The 23,023-nt window shown below is 47.8% G+C and overlaps 1 pseudogene; it reads right to left on the bottom strand.

The window, feature by feature from the left end:
* LOC128967230 (von Willebrand factor D and EGF domain-containing protein-like) overlaps positions 1 to 23,023 on the bottom strand; it is a 193,543-nt pseudogene that overhangs the window by 127,322 nt on the left and 43,198 nt on the right.

The raw sequence follows: 23,023 nt of genomic DNA, 5'->3' as shown, positions 1-23,023 counted from the left end.
CCAAACCTCCCCGCCCCAAAGGCTGCTGGAGCTGACCTTCACGTCCCTAAGCGTGTGAGCCGCCCACAGCGAGTGGCTGCGCCCGCCGGGCTGGGCTGTGCTGCGGTGAGGCGGTGCAGCGAAGTCCGTCACGGCCGGCACCGGCAGCGCGGCGGCTGCGCAGCTACCTGCCGAGCAGGGTGTCCGCAGCAGGTCCACCTGGCACGCCGACAGGGCGATGTCTGGGGACCCCGGCACCTGGCTGGCTGCAACGAGCAGCGACACCCAGCCTGACGACAGCCATCCAAGCAGCTGCCCGCAGCCCATTGCCCGTCCCGTCGGAACGTTTGGAATTGCAGCACACACAGCTCCAAACCAGGTGGGGCTTGCACGGTTGTGAGTGGCTCACGCTGGCAGCCCTCTGCACGTTTTGCCGTGCCTTTTGGGAGGGTTCTTCCCTTGCAGCAGGCAATTTGCTGGAGCTCAGTGGGGCTTTGCCTTCCACGGGTGCTAATGTTTTTGGACTGACAGCCATCTCCATGGGCCCTGCCCAGGGAATGGAGGCAGCTCTCAGGACAGAGAAAGAGATGAGCCTCTGCTTCCAGCAAATATTTACCTTTCCCTAGCTCTGTTATAAGGAGGTGCCTGCTAGGAGGTATTTTCTATCAGAAGAACAGAGTTTTTGATCTTGAAAGGAAGTGTGAATATTTGATCTATGAGAGGAAAACAAATGAGCAGATGTGTGTTTGTCTTTTTGGCTTAGCTAGGTCACGGTGCTTTCCCCTCCAGCCTGTAAGGGAATGGAGGCTTTGTTTCTGCCTCCCACAGATGTGTTCTGAGGATCCATCCACTAAAACGATGTGCAAAAACAATAAGCTATGGTGGCACTGGCTGTGTAGGTATCTGTGACAGGTGGGGAAGGAGTGGGTGGTGCCAAAATCAGTATGGCAACAACCACAGTCGTTATGCAGCTCTGCCTGTTCTCATCCTATCTTTCCTAAAGGGACCTCTTCCAGCAGCAAGATGGGAGTGTCCTCTTCTCCTGAGACTTCGTGCTGAGGTGGGTCTCAGGTAAAGGACAGACCATGGCTTTTGTTTCCATAGGTGTGTTTTGTACTTACAAACACTGAGCTAGGATAGCATTTGGTTCTGAGCCATCTGGTCTGCATTTTGCGCTGTGCATATCTGCTCCTGCAGAAGTCACAGCCTTTGGTGGGTAAAAGAGGAACTCACGGCCCTACTGAAGTCAGTCTGAAGCTCACTGCTGACTTGAGCACTGCCTTCTTTTGTGCCAAGTATGTAGTTTTCTGTCCCAGACCACTGATTATCAACTAATGAGAGGAAATTTCTAGAAATGGTGGCAATGTAATGAATCTGATATGAAAATAAGTGATTCTCATACCATTTCCCCCCTTTGTAGAACTGCTTAATAACTTATAGGAGGTGGCATTCAAATATTTTCAGATGTTATTTGTAAAATGATCAAATAATGAGTGTTTGGTTCCTTATGGAAAAGGCTCATCAAATACCATTTAAATTAACCTGCAGAGTGGTATCTGAACTGAACTAAACCCCTGCACATATTAATAGCATCCCATCTCTCATATCAAAGCCTCAAAGGCTGCCTCAACTCTTACAGAAAAGTCCTGGCTCATTTTCAAGGTTCTTGAGTCAATTAAATTCGAAGTTTCCAGGAGGAATAGTTACTGCCACTACAGGCCCATGGGCTGTGCTCTCAGCTCAGAACAAAAGCCTAAAATCAAAGAAAATCATCTTGTCAAAACAGTAAAGATAAAACTCAACAACAGCCCAGCTCCAGTGGCTCTGCTACTCCTTGGCATTCACCATGGTGTTGTCTGAACTTGGAGAGAGATTTCTGTGCTTGTAATTAGCTTTCTTATCACTTACTCCCTGCATAATTAGCACAACAGTGTTACTGTATGGATTCAGTCAGACAAGGAGCTTGCCAGTGAATTTATTGGGTATAAAGGAATCTCAGCTGCAATTGTTTTTACTTTCTGCCTATATAGCCCTGTGGCTGACACTGTGCTCCTCAGAAGCCCACAGCTTCCTAAGATAAACTAGTGGGCCCCAGAGACAATAGAGGCACAAACCAAACATGCTGTTATGCAAACACCCAGCAGCAGATCCTCAACCTTAAATACATACACAGAGATCTCAACTGATCATAAACAGCCCAAGTGTCACCCAAGGAAATAGCCTCAGGATGGAGCAATCAAGGGCTGGAGTTCTTGTTAGTTTACGCTGCAGAAAGGAGTTGATTAAAACTAATGGCAATTTTCCACTCCAGTGAGAACTTCCTTCAAAGACTAGCTAATTGGCTAAGTTGTGCCTCCATCCTGGCACCTCCTGGCACCAACATATCGAGCTCATTGACAGCCTGAAAATAAAGCTGCTTCAGCAAGTCTTGCCTCCCTTCTTTCCTCCAGTCAAATGTGCCTTGTGGGACTGGAGAACACCTTAGTGAGGAGGCAGCTTCAGTCTTCGTCCAATCTATCAAACTCAGCCTCCCCCACGTGATACCTCCTGGAGCATACATTCATTGTCAGTGGGATTTGGAAAGGCTTTTTCAATGCCTAAGAAAGTGTGAGCTAATAAAAATGACCTTGAGAGTTTCTGTGACTGATTCTGATTTGACCTTCATGAGCAGTGGGTGTCTAAGTTGCTTGGAGTCTGTGGGGACGTCCCACCACACACCAGCCTGTGCTCAGAGCTACCTCAGTACCAAAGAAAATCTGTTCCCACGAGCTCAGTGAATGTCTGCCTGATGGACTGGCATGGCCTGCAAGCCAAGAGCAGTAAGTGGAGCAGAGCAGCACTGAGCCATGTAGAAATGCAAAGTGCTCCACGAACAAGAGCCAGCACAGCTGCTGGAACCATAAGGTGCCGTTCAGTTTAAGAACATTGTGTTATGATACTATTTGAATTATTTTTTTCCTTCTGTCTAAGCCCTTGGCTGGTGATGGGGAGAGAAAGGAGAGGGAGTAAGAAAGGGAAAAATAGAATTATCTGGGGTTTGCCAACAGGTTCTTGTGGGCTGGCTTTTTGGAGGTAGAGAAACTGTGGCTGCAATCCTACCTCGACACATTTGTCTCATTGAGTCACCTAAGGAGAAGAAACAAATGCTTTGGTGGAAGAGGGGTTGGTTGTTTTAGGTAGTGCAAATGCTAAATAAATAAATAGATAAATAAATACATGTGCTTGCTTAGGTGTGATATTCCAGTTGGTTAACATGAGGAAACCATTTACTGATTTGAAAGAGCAAGAATTTTCTGAGTGATGTTGTAAATGTTTTCAAGTAACAAGATACCTTTGCAAACAATAATATCTAACTCTAAGAATGATTTTTTTTTTTAATTTCTGTACTAAGTCAGACAAAACCTGTAAGCCAGCAAAAGGAAGGAAAAAAGGCTTTGCTACACATTAACTGGATAATAAATCTGCAGACGAGCTTGTTATTGATAATTAACGAAATTATTCTACCTAAGACCATTGCTGCCACAGAAACTTAAAATGGAATTTTACAGTCCTGGAATTTAGAAGAGGTTCTTCTCCTCATAGTTATTTCCTCCACAGTTCTCAATGGACTGTTGCTCAGGTTATTGCCAGCGAGGCTTCTTTCTTCTTTTCTCTTTGATATTATCACCTCCTTTATTTTGCAAACAAATGCATGGCCTGGCTTGCTGATTTTATGGCTTCTGCCCTTTGCTGTTTTTCATGTCTTGCAAATTTCTGTTGGAATGCCCTGTGACATAAAGACAGGAAAAAGGACTCACTGGTTCTATCCCCTGTGTAAAACCCTTACCCAAATCCTCAGTGCTCAGCTGCAAAGCGATTTGACAGGACTCCTGGTGCCCAGGGCAGGCGGTGGGCACAGTGCTCAGAACAGTCAGCACGTGCTCTTTGCCATCCTCTGCAATCTGCAGTGGTTCTGGGGGAACCTGGGAAGAAGAATAGAATTTTTAGCTCCTTTTGGCAGACTAATTAGGCAGTACTGAAATTTAGGAACATTTGAGTGGTTTTAACCAATTATGAAAGATATAATTGCTTGCAAAATAACAATAATCTTTGTAATAATCCTCCTCATCATGATAATAATCTTAATAATAATGATCTTCAGCTTTACAAGGTGAAATGGTTGTTAAAATACTTTAATATTCTTGGCAATTAAGAACACGTTTACAATTGTCATACATCTTGCCTAATTGCTTCTCATCTCCTCATCTCAAAAGAAGCTTTTATTGAGTCTGAAAATAGCAGAATCCCAGAGAATTTATTTATCTCCTATTGCTGCTGGAAAGGAGCTCTGACTGCAGTGCACAAGGAGAGATGGCCTGAAGGATGGCAGTAGGCATTATCTCATGGCTGTGGATTCTGTGTTTGCTCCCTGCCCTGAGAGCAAAGCGAGGCCCATTTTTGCCTTATTCCTCTTCCCTGGTACAGCAGGAAGCAGGATTCCTCTGTCCATAACCTATCACAGCTTTGGTGGACTGTATGCTGAGCAGAGAGCTCCTGTTGTGCCAATCCCGTCTGTCTGCCCTCCTGGGGCATGAGCACCTGACTCGGGACTAGTCAGAAGTGGGAATCTCCATCCCCGGGAAGTTCTGACATTTCCATAGAAACCTGAAACTGGTCTTCAGGTGTCACAGAATGGGCTGCCAGATTTTTCTAACACCATTTGTGGTGGCAAATCACAGAGTCACAGAATGGTAGGAGTGTGAAGGGACCTCTGGAGACCATGGAGTCCAACTCCCCACCCCCCCACCCCCCACACTAAAGCAGGATCACCCAGAGCAGGCTGCAAGGGAATGAGTCCAGGCAGGCAGGCAGGCTTTGAATCTCTCCAGAGAAGGAGACTCCACAGCCTCTCTGGGCAGCCTCCTCCAGGGCTGACACTGAAGATTTCAAGGCCTCCTGGAGTGGGATTAGCCCTGCTTGTAGCACTCAGTGTGAATTTATCTTCAGCAGTTTGGTTCTTGTAGTGCTTGACCACAAGAAGTTGGTGGACAAAAACTTATTTTTGCCTTTGCTCTGGTTTGGTTCCAATGAAATTCTGTGTCCTTGTAGGTGTGTCTGCCTGTTACACACAGCCACCAGAGCATTCTTGGGTGTCTTTGCTGGAGGATGCAGTTCTGCACACCCTTTGTGGTGCATTGGTGTCACCACCTGCACAGGATGCTGCTGGCAGCTTGAAGGGGTTCTACAGACAGACTGAAAGCCATGGAATTTATCCAGGCATTTTCTCAAGGTGAGCAGAAAAGCAGCAGTGGTTGTGACAAGCAGGGCTTATGCTTCTGGGTCTTGTTTTTTAGAGCATGTCAGATAATGTATAAATATTTCCCAGGGATTTGCCAAGTCAGTAACTCAGGGCTGATGGCATTACCTTAATCCCAGCATAGAAAGCTTTGCTCTCTTCAGCCAGTGAGTGCTGCTCAGGAGTGTCCCTCCTGAACACAGTGACAGTGCAGGAGACCTGCACACAGCAATGTCACAGCTTTGCTGAGACCATTGAGGCCATCATACATCTTCCTGCTGAGCCCAGTTGTTAAGCTTTTTGTTCTATCATTGCAATGTATTCTGGGGAGTTAAGCACTGTTTGTGCATAAGTCCTGAGGTTTGGAAGAAGCTTGGATGCATTTGCTAAGCAAAGATCCATGGCTTCAGTTTCGGCAATGGCTAACACTGAGTGCAGCTTTTCGAGCACCTTGGTCAGTGATGGTAACCCAGGGTGAGGTACGTGGTTCATAGCAGTTACTGTCAGGATCAGGACATTAGCTCCTGTGATCCCAGACTTTAGTCTGCTCACTGGGTCAAATATCCTTTCCCTGTACCATATCTGCAAGCAAGTCTTTGTATTTAAATTCGTTTGACAGTCATCCCACCTCAGAAACTGTGTCAGCAATAGAAGCAGCTCCTTTTTTCCCCCTTTTCCTTATTGCATTATAAAAGATAATGCAGATATGCCTACAGGGTTTACATTGTGAAAAAAAAATATATAATAGAAGTTCCCCTCAAACAAAACCTCTCCACCACTCCCAAGGTAAGAGGCCCTTTATGGTTTATTCCTTGCACAGTCATGCCACCTTTATCCCTGCCCACCATCTGCCATTTTACTGTTTCACTGGCTTCACACAACCTCGACTGCTAACATCATTTCTAGCACCATGAGATTAAACTACAGAAATTTCCCTTAAAGCAAACGACAGCAGGGTCTGAAAGCCCAGTTCTGAATTATTCCTTTTGTGCCTCTTCTCGGAAATGGAGTCGTAGGTTGTGCCACACTAAATCAATTCCAAACAGTCAGATGGCATATTTATAGCTGCTGCCTTTCTGGAGCCTCCAGTAAGCCACCAGGAGGAATGGGACCAATGTAATTTATTTCCCATTGTGATAAACTGCTTTGGATGGATTTTCCACCACCCCCCCAACACACCCATCCTGCTCTCACCAGCTCTCACCTGCTGGCTGAGGCAGGACCCTTGTGCCCAGTGGCAGCAAAGCTGTTTCAAACCCAGAATATTCCCACGTTCAGGTGGGCATAAGCTGAGTCCTGACAGTCTACCCTGACAGTCCCTCATCAGCAGCAGGTCAGGATCTTCCTCCAAACTGAAGAGTCCTCTTTCCTAATTCATTCCTGTGCAACAAAACTGTCCCAGCAGAGCTGTCTGTATGACTGTGGGACAAACCCAGTTCTTCCTGTGCTCTTCAGCTGGGTGATTTCCAGTCCAGCCTAGGCACAGCTTTCTGTGCCTCTAGGTCACTTCCAGCTACACAGTTCCTCACTCCTTTGCTGACAGCTCTAGTCAGTCTGGCCCAGTGAAAACGGAGGGGGTTGTTCAATTAACCAGATGGAAGCATTGAGGTTGTGCTGACTGTACTGGAGGAAACAAGACAGGGTCCTTACAGAGAGGAGTTGCAGTTCAAGCTCCTCAGACACTTTGTAGTTAGCCAGTTTACCTCCAAAGGAGAAGGAGTTGTCTCCTGCAGGTACTAAGCCTCTGCTATCATAAGATATTTATTATCTGCAAGCATTCCCTAAAGGTTCTGTGCAGCTTACAGAGTTTTTAAAGCAGTTCTGCTGGGAAGGCAGAAGATGAGCTTTACTTTTCCTCCTGCTGCTGCTTCTAGAGCTGCCACAGGGCGAGTCTGCAACACCAGGATCTGACAAGGTGATGACAACAGAGAAAGGCTTCAGATAATGGATCTTGCCCTGGTGCAAAAGCAGTAATGCTGCTGCCCTGGCAGTGCTCACAGCAACCCCTCTGCAGCTGCATTGCAGGTGCCCAGGGGGACACTAGGCAGGATGGTTGCACCTTTGGTTTCTGTGCTTTTTACCAACAATGTTCACATGGAGACTTCCCCCTGCTCACATCACCTGGAGCACGCCTGCTGGGAGGGAGCAGTGAGGAGAGGCTGCAGGGTCACGCAGGAGGATGCCTGGCACCAGTGGGGCCATCTCCTGGTGACCTTTTTCCAAAGCGACATCCTGGGAATGCCAGAGCCCAGCCTCAGTCCCAGTGTGCTTTCTCACTGTCTGTTTCAGAGGATACTTTCCTGAGGAAGCACTGAGCACTAACAGCCAAGCGGACACAGTAAGGACGCACCCAGACCTTCTCCTGCTCTCAGGCCATGCCAGTTCTGTCTCCAGCACCAACTCTGCAGACTGGCAGTGCTCAGACAGCAATCACAAGCTGAGTTTTATTCCTGTCTTCTGCATGAGTCCTCTCCTTCTGGCACCTTTCCCGTGCTAGGTGCACCCTTCACAATCAGCAGAGGTGTTTGTCGGCTCCTGAGCTGGGTGCTGACAGTTTGTCACAGAATTATTACCACAGGCACCCTGAGGAGGGATTTTTTTGTTTTTGTTTTTTTTGCCTTCAGCTAAATACCAGCTTTTTTTTTTCCAGTTCTGTAATCAACTTTTTCTTTTTCTTCTTCCCTCCTCATCTCAGGATGCAGTCTTTTTAAAGCAGAGATAAAAGCATCACTGACAGCAGTGTGCTGCTGGCCATGACAAGTTAGGCAGTAGTGTTCCACAAACTCATTTGCTCTGTTAAAAAATCAAATCAGGTAATTTTTTGTCATCTCTTCTAAAGGGGCAGAAGTGTAGGGGTGCCCCCAGGCAGCACAATGGGATTGCTTCTGAGCGTGGGCTGCTCCTTTTCCCCCCATGTACCACAGATCTGCCTGCAGAGGGGAAAACTACTTTGGGGCAGAAAACTCGGATGGAAAAAGGCCCTCACAGCTGTGAAGTTTCTCCTCTCCTGTGTGTTGCAGTGAATTGTCACCCTTATGTGGATTCAGTCAGATTCCTTCCCACTTTGCCCTGAACCTGCTGAGCAGCTAAAGGCAGAATTCAGTCATTAATTTTTGTGGTGGTTGGGTAGCTCTGGGAAACAATTTGTGAGAGTATTTTTTAATCCTAGATCTGTCACCATCTCTGGCAAAGTTCCCTCTAGCAACTTGCACATCAAAATGTTGGGGATGCTCAGAGCTCTCTAAACCCGAAGTTGTCCTAACCCAGCTGTTTATACTCATTTTGAACATAACCCATCTCCAGTTTCTCCCTTTTCCAGGCCTCTAATGACTCCTGAATGTAGCGTGGGGATCACCTGCTGCAGCTTGAGCATGTGGTGAGAGATGCGGGGGTGAGGGCAGAGAAAGAAAAGCTCACAGGAAATCCACCTCTGTTGCCATCTTCAAACGTGGCCTGCCCAGAGGAGGAGCTGTGCAGAGGGATGTGTGCAGCACCTCCAGCAGAGCCATGCCTCCAGTTTCATCAGCCTCTCCCAGCCATGCTCACACGAGGGGCTGGGTTCCCAAAGGCAAACCAGGAGATGCTTGCTTTGTGGTCAAACCCTGGCCCTGCTTACCAGCCAGGTAGCTGTGATGGCTCCCAGGTGTGCAGGCACTTTTGGGAGCTCCCAAAAAGGCCAGCTCCAGCTGTGTGCTTCCCATGGCACTGGCAGAGGTGCTTCACCACCCACCCCAACATTGCTTGTCCTCAACACAGGGAGAGCTGGTGGATGGGGCTTTGGCTTGCCCATGAAGTCTATTCATGTGTTTTACCTAAACACTCACCTGGGAAAGTTAACAAATGTTCTTCTTCTCCTAAGAGCAGCCTAGGCCCTGGGAGTGGGATGCTGCCTTTGGAAAGGCAGGACAAGCTGGAAGGACCAGCTACCCATTCCCTTCTCTCTGAAGAGGACTTAGGTGCTAGTGCCAGAGGCCTCACAGTCACAACAGCGTTCTGAAGCTGGAATATTTACTTTGTACTGGCAGTGATCTTTCAAGACTGCACACAGCCAGGGACACCTGAGTAGGAGCTGAGGTCTGGATTAAAAAGCAGATGTAGGCACCTTCCTGACCCAGACATTCTGAGAGGTGTGGGAATTTGAGAGTGCTGTTCTGGTCAGCAAGTTGTGTTGGCCACCTGTGGGAAGCTCCCTTCTGAAGGTAAGATACAGTTTAGGGATACCTCCTCCTTCCCGTCCTCTGGGCAGGGAGGTCTGCATGCGAGAGCCTAAGCTATGGGTGGTTAACTCTATTAGCTCCAGGACTATCTACAGCACTCTGTCAAAGGGCAGGCTGGGGTGCAAGGTGTCCCTCAGCCACACCTATGGCTTGCAGGTGAAGCACTGGGTAGGGAATTGGTCCTGCCAGGTGAACAGGTGTCTCATGATGGCTATCAAAGCCTCCAAGCTGCTGTGGGCTCCTCTATTAAATGCTAATGGGCAGGGGTTATAAAAAGCCTGGAGGAGCTGCTCTGCTGGCAGCTGGGGAGCCTAAGCTGTGGCTTCCAGCTCTGGTGAAAAGAGCAAAGGATGAGCAGAGCTGAAGATGGCATTTTGAGGGAAGCTGGAGTGAAAATAAGGCAGTTCTCATTAGCTGGAAGAAATGACCTGGATGTAGGTATTTGCAGAAAAGAGAAGGAGCAAAGGCTCTGTCAAGGCTTTCCAGAAGGGTTAGCAGGAAGGGGAAAGCAGGAGGAATCTGATTTGGAGTTAATTAGTAAGCCAGCCCTTAAAGCTTTGGAGCAGAAACTGCTCCCTGGGCCGGGCTGCTGGCTGCGGAGGGCAGGAGGCTGCGGAGGGCAGGGAGCTGGTGCCTGACTGCAGGACGCCCAGCTTCAGTCACCTTGCTCCTCCTTCTGGAGGGATTTCTAGCTGACAAACGGCCGGGCTGCGGGGGGTATTCAGCTACTAAGCAGAGACATTGTCCCAGAGTAGCACTAAGTGTCTTATCAGCTGCAGAGCTTTCCTCATCATCTTGCTGACCCTTTCAGCTTTAAACTCGGATTCTGTTCCAGTCCAACCAGAGCTTTATTTCTGTGAGGATGCTCCTCCTGTTCTACCCGAAGTTTGAGAAAGAAATTGTAAACTGAGGAGTGACCTACAATGAGGCAGCTCTTCCTAGTCCTGTGGCTGGGTTTGTGCTGGGATGGGTTTAGTGCTTAAGCTGGGGAGATTTCACTTCTCTTACCTTGGGAGTGGCAAGGAATTGTTTTATACAGGAAAGCCAGGGAGGGACTTTTTAGGGTGTCAGGTAATGATAGGACTGGGGGAAATGGAGTGAAACTAGAAATGGGTTGATTCAGATTGGATGTGAGGAAGAAATTCTTCCCCATGAGGGTGGTGAGACACTGGAACAGGTTGCTCAGGGAGGTGGTGGAAGCCTCATCCCTGGAGGTGTTTAAGGCCAGGCTGGATGTGGCTCTGAGCAACCTGCTGTAGTGCGAGGTGTCCCTGCCCATGGCACGGGGTTTGGAACTGGATGAGCCTTGGGGTCCCTTCCAAGCCTAACAATTCTATGATTCTATGTATTGAGACGCTGACTTACAGTCTTGTTGCTGGGGCACCTGCTGCTGCTGCAGAGTGGCAGGTAGTGGCCACCTTCAGCATGCAGCTGAGGAGGGCCAGTTTGACCTAAGCAGCTTTATTTCACGATGCACATCCTGGTTTGTGCAGGGTGGCAGTGTTGGGTGTGACACCACAGGATAACTGCTGCTGGCCGTGTGAGCCCTGGCCTGCTGTGCTGAGCAAAAGCTGCATGGCTTTGCTTCTCCACACCCTGCTTAGCATAACTCATTACTCACCCTCTGCTGCTGTAATTTATAGGTGGCTCTGCCCCCAGGAATCAAGTGACCTCTGTCACTGTGGCATAAATAAGGCTTGGGAATGCCAGGATTTTCATATCAGATGGAGGAGGCTTCTTTCAGCATTTATGTAGAAATAGAGGCATGTAATAGATTCCACTAATGCTGCAATAGATTGGTGACCATTATGCTGCCAACATTGCTGTCTGAAATCACAAAGTTGGAGCCCAAAGATGGGGGAGAAGAGCACACAGGATAGCTATTAAAAAATAACTGGCTGCTTAGTCAATACAGTTCAGACATGCTGGCCAGTAAATGGCAGCTCTTCTCTGAGGTTTGACTCTGCATTGAATTATATCAATAGATACTCTATTATGTGACTACCTTGATACCTTGAGACTTTTTGATGGATGAAATACAGGGTAGAGATCAATCACCTAGGAGGTGATTAAAAACACTCTTCTCACTTGGCTGTAGTTTGTTTTTTCTCATGAAGAAATGAGCAGAGATGCTGATTTCAGGCTCTAAAAGCATGGCAAATCCATGCTGTGTGCAGGTAGATGAAAAGCAGGCCAAAAACCCCCAAAAAACAACAAACTAGCCCTTGTCAAAACATTGATACTTCTGCAACCTGGGCAACAAACTGTTCTGAATGCCACCCATGCACCCTGGCAGCATGCATGCATGGGAGTGTTACCACTAGGCTGTGCCCAGAGAATGGGAAAGAGAACTGGAAGTTGCCCACAATGTGTTATCTCCTCTCTAGACCAGACAGAAAGAAAATTTTCTTTACTGAATGGGTGGCCAGGGGTTGGAACAGGCTGCCCATCCCTGGAGGTGTTCAAGAAATATGTGGATGTGGTTGAGTGGGATGGTGCTGTTGGGTCGATGGTTGGATTGGATGATCTTAGAGGTTTTTTCCAACCTTAATGATTCTATGATTCCAATACTGCTTTTGTCAGTGGGCATCTAGCCTCCCTCTAAAGGTGCCTGGGAAAAAAGCCTTCCACCTGCATCACTTGTGGGCAGGTAGGAGTTAAAAATTGCCTCAGTGTGGCAAAGTTTGGTCTCTGTGGTCTGACTGTCCCTTTAGTGGCATCTCCTTTCCTTTGCAGTAGCCCTACCAACCCTTTAGATCAACACCATTGGAGCTGAAAGGAGAGTCTGACCCTTTGTAACTCTTACGAAGTGTGGTGGTAAACGTGGTGAAAGGCTTTCTAAAATCTTTTCTTTGTGTAAAACTGAAGTCTCGGTTGCAGCTGAGGTATCATTGCTTGGTGTTTATCAGTGATGATTTATGGATAATTATAATTACTCCAAGAGGCCATGAAGACTTTTAAAAATACAGCAAGGAAGAGAACATTTTAGTCTCACTAAGCCCACTAAATTAAAGGTGTAGTTTCAGCAGAGGACAAGGAAGGGCTTACTGAAAACTTAATGCAATAATCAAAAAGGTCTCAGGAAGCTTTGGGGATGCCACTCATTAACAGAGCTCTCTCTTCTCCGAATCCCTCAGGATTGTCAAAACTGGATTTGAAGTCATTGCAAGAGAAATTATTTTGCTGACAATATCCCTTCCTAAGAGATACTTGTCCAAGCTGGCAGAAGGGGCTGCCTCCTGTTCCCATGTAGGTGAGGGCAGCATCAGCCAGGTTCAGAACTGGGGAGGCGTCACTGCTGGGTGGGAATGAGGAGCAGCTTTCTCAGTTGTGCTGTCATTACAAATGCCTCATCCTTTCAGACACTGGAAAAAGCTTGCCCACATTTCTTAAGTCTCTTAAATATCTCAAAGAAGGGCTGCAAAATGCCAGGACTGTTTCCAACCAACTTCTAACACCAGGCCATTATCCCTGTTTATTCTTTCAGGTCGTTGCAGCATCGCTAATGGTTTTCTGCCTATAAAAGTTATGAACCTAATTTAACTTTAAAAGTCTTGTGTGCCATGAAAGGCCATGAATCCATACACAATTCAATTTTTTTTCACATCTCATATTGGTTTCTGTTTTGTTGCTGTTGAGACTAGATCTGTGTTCCTGTGTAAGCCATCAAATGCTCCTCTTACAGATTGTTTTCTAATGAACTCTATCTTTCAGCATGCTACTGAACCAAGAATTTGGAGTCACAGAGGCAGAACACCATGAAAAAGACCATAAAATAAACCTCCCTCTCTTTTAAAATGTCCTGTCCCTCTTCTCTGTAAAAGATGTTATTGTGTCTGCTCACGAGCATAGAGGTTACTGAGTGCCTGTCGCCGAGCCTGCCCCTGCTGCAGGCTCTCACTGCTGCAAGATAGGCACGAACCAAAGTCTGGCCCAGCCGTGGGGACCTGCTGCTCCTACCAACCTTGGGGTGTACAACCTGAAATGTGAGTGCAGACTACACTGTCTGGGTCTAGAGGAGGCCATGAAGAGGACCAGATGGCTGGAGAGCCTCCTCTATGGGGATAGGCTGGGAGAGTTGGGGCTGTTCAGCCTGGAGAAGAAAAGGTTCCAGGGGGACCTTGGAGATGCCTGCCAGGACCTGAAGGGATCCTGCAAAAAGGCTGCAGAGGGGCTTTTGACAAGGGCTTGTGGTGATAGCATCAGGGGCAATGGCTTTGAGCTCGAAGAGGGCAGATCTAGACTGGAAACTAGGAAGAAATTCTTGAGAGTGAGGGTGGGGAGACACTGGAACAGGTTGCTCAGGGGGGATGTGATACCTCCTCCCTGGAGGTGTTCAAGGACAGGCTGGATGAGGCCTTGAGCAACCTGGGCTATGGGAGGTGTCCCTGCTCATGCATGGGGGTTGGAACTGGATAATCTTTAAGGTGCCTTCCAACCCAACCTAAACCATTCCATGATTCTATGAATATTTAAGTAGCCTTTAGAAACAAGGACAGTGGAGAGCTTCCCTGGGCTCGCTGCAGTTCGGGGCAAGGTTACACATCCTGAAGCTGGGAAATGACATATAATTATCTTCTTGCTAAGCAATTGCAGCATTTGTTTTCCACAGTATAACAAGTGAGGAGCAGCACTAATGAAAACACAGCAAAGATTCCAGACAAGGGTTTGTGCCTGGGTGTTGGAGCCCTGGTGGCATTATTGCGTCTCCCCGTCTGAGGCTTACGCTGTTCATCTGGGTGTAGGCTGCAGGGTTGTGGCCCTCTGGAGCTGCTCTTTCTTGCCAGGGGTGGTCAGGTGCCCCCAGGCCACCTCATACTGCAGTGGTGGCTTGGAGGAGGGGGGGGCTGTAGCAACACTTCAGGCGGACCTGACCTCACACAAGCTCCGGAATGATCGCTGATTGCAAAGCCAGGCTCCTGAGTTTGTCTGGAAGAGGGAAAGGACAGAAGGATGCAGCACAGGATGTCATTTTCATATTCCAATTGTTCACTCAGCATCAAGGGTTCAATATAACCAAATATGAGAAAAGTGCCACCTTTGATATTCTGATTATTTATTAGCTGTGCAAGCAAGAAAATGTATTTATGTGAAGTGCAGAAAGTGCTAATTGTGCACTGAGTACCCATTTTGGTATTATATTTGTCCTGTTTTTTTATTTTATTTTTAATTTGCAGTGAGAGAAATGTTATTGTCACAGAACCACTCAGATTAATACAAATTAATTAGTCTGGCAAAGACCACTAGCTTTGCATTTCCCTGAAGCACAGCCTTTTGATCCAAGCTTTGCCATAAGTTCAGAGGAGATAGGAAAAATCATTGGGTTGTGGAGGTACAGACCCCTCAGAGAGCACTCAGCCCCTACTGCTGTGCCATGAAGACCATTTCCTGGCTGTCGCTGGGCTAACTCTGCTCTGTGTAGTCTCCTTTCACCCACTGCTCTAAAAATACAGCCTGCTTTCTGCAGGCTTCCACAAGAAATGAGCTCTGAAGCTTTCCTGCCTGCTCAGCTCAGCTAGCAGGTAGAAACCAAAGGCTGTGTAATGCTGTAGGGTGATGCTCTTTCGTCTCCAGGGGCCTGGCCTCAAACGGAACAGGCAGCTGGTTCAGATGCTTTGAAAGGATAAATGTAAGTAACGTTTTTGGAGGAGGGTGAAATATATTGTGGATGCCTAAAAGAGTAAGGTATGAGGCTGCTACAGCAGAGTGAAGAACCAATGTGTTAACACCTGTCCAGGGCAAATAACAAGAGGTAAGGAAAAGAAACAAGCTACTTAAAATGTCACCAAAGGCCACTTTGTGCCCCTTTCCCCTTGGTTTCTGAGGGAAGGTCCCTCCAGCCATGGCTCACTGCAGAGCTTTGTGCAGGAATTTATTCTGGAAGGACAGAGGGAGGTGAGCAGCATGGCAAGCACACCATGCTTTGTCCAGCCCTGTCCTTTCTGCCAGCCTGGGAAGCTTTAAATTGGGTTTGTGTTGCAGCTCAGAAGTGCTGAGCAGAGTCCTGTCCCCAGCCTGCAGCTATGGGGCTGGGGGCTGACCCCAGCAAGAAGCTGTGACAATGCCAACTGGACCCAGCTCCAGGGCTGTGTGCAGTGTCCTGTGGGTCAGTGGTTCAGAGGAGCTGAAGGCAGTGAATTAACAGAGGGTAATGGATACAAACTCCAGCACAGGAGGTTCCACCTCAACATGAGGAGGAAATTCTTCACTGTGAGGGTCACAGAGCACTGGAACAGGCTCCCCAGGGAAGTTGTGGAGTCTTCTTCTGGAGATGCAGCTGGATGTGCTCCTGTGCAACCTGTGCTAGATTCTATGGTCCTGCTCTGGCAGGGGGTTGGACTTGATCTCTGGAGGTCCCTTCCAATCCCTAACATCCTGTGAAATCCCAGTAAGAAAATTCAGCTTTGAGTGTTCTCCATCCAATACAGGATGCTGCAAAAGCATCCTAGAGGCAAGGAGCTAAAGACACAGCAGAGCTGGACCTCACAAAATGCCTGGATGAAATCCTCAAGATCAGTGGTAAGGAAAAGGCAAGAAGTCATTGGTTTGGGACAGCTGGGCAGGGACTAACTTTCCTCTGTGAAAAACACAGGCAGATTTACATCACTTAACAGCTATGGATCAACAGAAAGGACAAAATCCATCACCCAAAAGGTGCTGCTAAAAAATCCTTCAAACAAGGGTAAGGGAAATCATCTAGTGTGCAAAAAAAAGACAAAGTGTCTGGAAATGTCAGTGCCCAGTTAATAAGTCAGCTCTGAATGAGAACCAGGGAAATTAAAGAGCAGTTTTTTGATTGCTTTGAATGGATTTTTACATTTTAAACAGCAAATTAATCTCATTTCTTTGAGCCTTTTTTTTTATCCCTTGTCTTCATTGTGGGAATGTTAAAGTATTGATAAAGATAAGAAAATAGATCTCCCTCTCCATTTAAAATTTATTCAAGCCTGAATGTTGTCTGATGGAAAGGTGACAGCTCCAGTTTCTCACTATGTCATGTCTCTGTCCAAACAAGCTGAAAGGGAAGCACAGAGGTAATTTTTGCCTTTTAGGAGCAAGCTGCCTTTTGTGATTAAATCCATAGGCACCTGAACATGCTCCAGAGTTCAGGAGGTGTGACTGAGTGAGCAATTGCTTTTTGCTCTTCCTTTGTGTCCTAGCTACCAAACAGAGGTTAGATTTCTCATAGTAGGCTGAAAATTATTTCTGACAAGAGTAATTATATAAATGTCTTGACAAAGATGTTATCAGCTTGTTTTCTGTTGTGGTTTTTTTCCTTCCAGAGTTTCAGAATTATCTTTCCTGGGAGGATCCTGGATTAGTGAAGACAAGAGCAGACTTTAGATACAGTATCCTGGGTACAGCGCTGTGCAACTTCGAGGCAAAGTGGAGCTAAGGACAGTAGGAAAGGACAGCTGTGAGCTGTAAGCAAGCAAAGACTGCTGCAGAAATGCAGACCAGATTAGGTTTTGCACTGGTAATGGGAGGTCTGCTTCAGGAGCACCTTGAACTGCTGCGGATTTATTTCCTGGTTTGCATTTTACTGGGAGCGCTGCTTGCCTTGCAAGGTCACTGAGTTGTGCACCACAATTCCAGGACCTCAGGCATGCAGCCAGAGGGGCAAATGCAGTCCTCCCAAGCCATACTTGAGTGATGCTCACCTTCTGCACAGCAGGCCATGCACCCCGGGGTGGGCTGCAGGAGGTACACAAAGAATTCACCGCAGTTCCTGATGGGGATCTGAAACAGGCAGCAGTGCTTAGTGCCCCTTAAGAGCTGCAAGGTGCCACAGGCTGTGAGACTCTTGCTCTCACCAGGTGCTGCCAGGGAGTCAGACTTCAGTGACAGTCACACTAGAGCTTATGTCCCACACTTACTCATCTGGGGAGGCACACAAAAGAGACAGCTCACAGCAAACATGGTAAGGCTCCGTGGAGAATCGCTGACACTGAGACTTGGAGTGGTGAGCTTGGGGGGCCAGCAAAAGAGCTGTGCAGGGGGGGATGAAAATGTCCTGCTTGGTTCAGAGAGGTCGTTTGACACTGATGCCATCCTCAAGGAACACAATAACTGCATTCCAAAGGAATTTCCTCTATTTTCACTTGGTTTGTGTGACAAAACAGGTAAGAGCTGGATCCCTTCTCTGGGAAGCACACTGTTAGCTGACCGTTCCCACACAGGCTTCATCCCTGCCAGAAGGAAGCACAGGCTGATGGGACATGAGGGGCAAGTGGCTGTTAGGACCCTCCCAAAGCAGGACATGGCTCTGCTCAGTCTCACACACCAGCACCTTCCTCCACAACAGCTTCAGCTGCTGCCATCCTGCCAGCTGCTGCCCTGCCCCTCCAGCACCCACTGGAGATGTCTCTGGGGCCTAAGCCTCTTCCTCATTTTCAAGGGGACACAGATATGAAAGGTGCATGATAACACATGTGCAGGCTAAGCAGGATGGGATTACATGTTCTGGAGTTGCTGACCTGCAGGCTTCTATCTGTAGCAGATTCTCTGAATACTCTGAACATGGCAATCTCGGAGCAGAAGGCTTTGGTCCTTATTGGTTTGAAGCACAGCATTTGGAGTCATGGCTGTGAGAGGCTGCACCAGATTGACCTTTCCAAGGTCACAGATGGAATCTCAGGCATCTCAGAGACGAATTGCACCTGCCAGGCTCTTTCTGCTGGCTAAAGGGAGGTGATGATCCAGAGCTGCCTTTAGAGTACCTCAGTGAGGAGATTGGGCATAACAGGAGCCCAGTAAGATCTGGACAGGCAGTGGTGATGCTAACTCACTCTGCACCATTGCCTATCATCACTGCAAAGCATGGAGGTGTTGGAACCAAAGTCTGATAACAACTGGCTCTCAGGTCTCAGTCATGTTCTGCAGAGCATCTTGCTGCTGTTGCCTTGCATTCTCTTGAGACACAATAATGAACTATGTGCAGTGGTTTGACCTGGGGGGCAAGCTTCCTCCTGGTGTGGCTGTACATCACAACACATACAAAACCTATCCCACTGTTTTTTCCTGTTGACCTGAGTTTGCTGCTTCACGTTTTAAGATCAAAATTTGTTTATGACGGCAAAGGAAGCAGAGAAAATCAAAGGATAGATTTATTGAGGCATGTGCCAGTTCCCTGCTGTAGCTAGAATTTTAGCTGGGAGCAATACAGGCCACAAAGAGGGGATGAGGCAGCAGGGGCTTGCACAGCCAGAAAGGGAAAGAAATTTGGAAACAAGATTGGAGTTGCTGGAGTGCTTCTGGAGAAGGGCAATGAAGCTGGTTCAGGGTCTGGAGAACAAGGTTTCTGAGGAGCTCATCCCTGCTTCTCCTCCTCCATGAGATCCTTGCACTCTGGATTTCCTCTTACTCCACGTACCTGCTGCCTGCTGTGCCCTGTGCGTGGGAGTAAAGGTTGCTGGGCTGAGTCATTAAAGTGTGGATGTTTGTGAGTGTGTGATGAGCGAGTGCTGGGGCTCAGGGTGGTGTGCAAGCTCACAGAAAGCCCTCAAGCAAAAGGGTTTGGAGAGGGGACCCAGCACAGCCTGCCCAGCCCTTCTGGAGCACTGCCCTGCTCCTGCTGACCTCGGGGCTGGCTCCAAGGAGTTGGGAAGAGGGATGCTGGCACCATGCATGCCAAGGGAAGGGTTCCCAGTGCTGCTGACAACTGCTGCAAAGGGCTCTTGCCACCATTTACTGACATTTGGTTGCTGAAAAGTGACCTTCATGGCTTGGAGCTGACGATCTCCTGCAAATACCTAGAGGAACGTCTACGAGCATGGCTGAACAACCAGGGATCTTCTGCAGAAGGCCCTTCAGTGCTCAAAGGAAGCTGATTCTGCCTTGGTGTAACATGTGCTGCTCCCTTGGGAGCGTGGCCACAGGGCTGCTCTGGCCAGGCATGTGCAGTGCCTCAGTGTCCCTGCCTGCTGCCTGACCTTGGGTAAGTCACTTGCTTATGAGACACCTCCCTTCCTTATCTGTACAGCAGAGGCAGAGGTGGCTGAGATGGTACCAGTGCTTGCCTGCCTTGCAGCAGTGCTGAGGAGATAACTTCATTAATGAGACACCCACCTCTCTGCTGTGCTGTGGGCCATGGAGACAAACAGACAAAGCAGCAGCTGCATGTGAGTGGATCTGCACCTCCTGTTAATGCGTGGAGGGAAAACCAGAACGCTGAAATGAGAGGACAGTGATCTCTCCCTTTTGGTTTTTGTCCTTGACAGCAGCCTGGGAGCCATTGCAGTGCTGGAGGAAGTGTGGATTAGCATCACTGGTGTCAGCTGCCCGTGCTGTGTGCAGGCTTCTGAGAGCCCCTGCCGTGCTCTGCAGCACCCTGGGCTTGCTCTGGCAAATGGAGTGAGGTGGTTTATGATGTAATGTGCACTAGGTACAAGCTATAGCTATAATGAGCTATATATATGTGTCGGTGTGAGCTGAAATTCCCCCCCCCCCCGACAATAACCAGGCTAGCTCAGTCTGGAAGCAAATGAAAAGCTGTATTTACAAGCAAAGTCTAAAATCTACAATGAAATGCAATGAATATGTACAAATATACAAAATTCACAACATTCACAAATATATACAATCAACAGAAAAGCACAACCAATCTCCCTTTGCTTCCCCCCAAGGGGACCCTCCCAAAGGGGCCTCCCTCTCCCAGGAGCTTCCCCCCCAGACCCCCCTGGACAGAGAAGCAGAGTTTAGTTAGAGCAGAAAGTTGTTAACTTAGCTGCCAAGGTCAGTGTGTTATCTTCAGCCAGAAGAGAAGAAGAAACAGCAGCCAGACAGCCCAGCAACTGCCCCCACTGCCGAACGCAGAATGTGCAGAGTGCCTACTTTGTTTTGGGTAATAGTTCTTAAACATTTCTATCTATCCAATGGAAGTGTTTAGAACAATCGTTATTTTGCTTTCTTACACCCAATAGTGACTTATTTACATTCTTTCACTTTCTCTGTTCTGAACTTTGCAAGGAAAAATTAAAAAGACAGTTTAAAACCATCACAATATATAAAGAGCTATAATGAGCTCTTTGGACTGGTTTTGCACCCAGGGAGAGCCAGCCTGTGAGAAAGCAAATTATTGTAACAAACTCTGACACAGTGTCCTGGCCAAGGAGGAATCTGGGTATAAATCAAACCTTTCTGTTTCCTGGGCAGCCTTCTGGCAGGCATGTATTTATGTTCTGCTTTGAGCTCCATGCTGTCCATGCGAGGCAGGCAAGTTGCCCCATGCTGTGCAGGTCGGGGCAAATGTGTGTGCAGAGAGCCAACCAGCAGCAAAGACAGGAATAGAAAAGCAAAGCCAGGGGCAAAAACATATAGGAAAACAACATCTAGGGGAAGAAACCTCAAAGAGCCAAGATGTTCAAGTCCCAGATGTGGCATAATTAGCACTGACTTTTGTAGCAGTCATTGGGAAAGGAAGCAGAAAATTGAATACAGAGACAGTAAATGACTGGCATTGAAGGTAGATCATGGACCTGCCTTAACCACAGCCATTGCTGCTCTAAGGACAGCAGAAGGCTGTGGGAAGCTCACCTCAGGATTCAGCAGCAGCTCCAAAATGAAGAGGAATGGCACAGCTGCCTTCACAGAAGAGTAAGCTCCACAAGGCTCTGGTAGGCAGGAGTTCATCTGCTGGGAAGCCAGTGGTGGGGACCTGCAGGTGATCTGCCTGACAAAGGCTGCACAGCAGCACTGTGGCTGTGGCAGGCCAAATGCCAGCCCCTCTGCCTGGAAGTGGAGGGGAGACAAGCTACAAGAGACACTGGCAAGTGCCCACAGGCTGGCTGGTGAGCTCTGTGTGTCGGCAAGGGCCAGGAGCAGCCAGGCGTGAGGGCAGCCTGAGAGCTGCCTCTGCTTAGGCTGGAGCAGAGCGAGGGGACACTCATTGGTGTTCAGAAACACCTAAAGGGTGAGTGCCAGGAGGATCAAGCCACACTGTGGTGTCCAGTGACAAGACAAGGGGCAATGGACACAAACTGGAACACAGGAGGTTCCATGTAAGCATAAGATAAAAACCCTTCACTTTGAGGGTGGCAGAGTCCTGGAGCGACTGCCCGGAGAAGCTGTGGAGTGTCCATCTCTGCAGGCATTCAAACCCCACTTGGACATGTCCCTGGGTGATTTAGTCTGGGTGATCCTGCTCTAGCAGGGGAGCTGGACTGCATGACCTTCAGCAGTCCCTGCCACCTGCCAGCACTCTGTGACTCTGTGTAGGTGTGATGAGAAGAGGCCTCTCTCCCACAGATCCTGTCTCCCTTACATGACTTCAAGCAGTGTCTCTGGAGGGGAGCTGCTGTGGACGTTTCAGCATCACTCCCTGGAGGAGCTCCTGGGTGTTGGATGGCTCCAGCTGACTCCTTTACCTGCAACTGGTCAATGGGATGGCAACTTAGTGAGGGAAACTCTATTGTTGTAAAGCCTAAGCGTAGGTGATTGAGTTTCCTGTGCCAGGTACCCAGTGACACAGCTTGCACAAAGGGAACTTATCTAACACCAGCAGCAGTTTCCATGCTGCTGCCAGGCTCCTTTAGTGCTTGGTATCCTTTCATACTTTATCCAATTGTAATTAAGTGCTGGTTTTAATCTTCAAAGCATTTTATAAACCTTACCTAATTAATCTTCCCACACACTTCTATGTGGCAGGTAAGCATTCATTAAGTATTTTTGATTCATAATTAGGTAACAGCTAATCTCTTAAATAATTCAATTCAGGAAACTTAAACAAAAAAAAAAAAAAAAAAAAAAGAGCACGTTCCTCCTTTGCCAAAACAATGGGACAAGCCAGTTCTACTTAATCCAGTGGGGTCTCCTCCCATTTACCTGGGGTTTGGAGAATCAGCTGGTTTGATTGATTGAACACTCTGAGGTCCTTTATACTTGCACAGAGAAATCAGGCTTGATTGTTCCTGTCACTTGGGTATTGCACTGGAATTATGCTGTTAAAAATAAGCAGCAGCACCGTGTGTGAGAGAGGCATTGTTTTAGGTGGATGGAGATGGAGGCTTTGTGGTGTACTGGCAGGTAAATCATTGTGATTTTTCATCTGTTACCCACTCAAAACTTTACTTTGTCCTGCTTTTTTGAGTTTCTCTGCAGCAAGTTAAAGTAAATGCCACTTTTTAATTTCAGTCTGGGGCTGAACTCTGCAGGAATTGGTTTGCATCAGGAATATCTCCAGCAGCAATTAAACCACTGCCTGTCTCATGGGGGCTTTTTTAAGTACATGCTTCTCAACAATAGAGGCTGTAATTGTAGTTTCTGCAGAAGGCTTTTTGTGTGCCTGAAAAACAAGTAAGAAAACTGAAACCTCTTCACACCTACCATTATGATCTCGCAGCATTCACCTGCACAGGCAGGAAGGACAATTGCAGATGACAAGAGGAAATAATACCTTGGAAGTGACACTGGCTTTCAAGTTCATGAAACAATTGCAAATCCAAGTAGGACTGGAGCAAAATAAGAAATTAATAACGTGCTGCTGATCTATTGTGTTTTGGTTGTGAGTATACAGTGTTCCACAAGAGGTTAAGCGGAGGAGGGAATTAAACCG

This window comes from Indicator indicator, chromosome 5, assembly GCF_027791375.1.
Source record: "Indicator indicator isolate 239-I01 chromosome 5, UM_Iind_1.1, whole genome shotgun sequence".
NCBI classification, from domain to species: Eukaryota; Metazoa; Chordata; class Aves; order Piciformes; family Indicatoridae; genus Indicator; species Indicator indicator.
The sequence above is the reverse complement of the archived record's forward strand: the minus strand, read 5'-3'. Positions and strand labels throughout refer to the sequence as shown.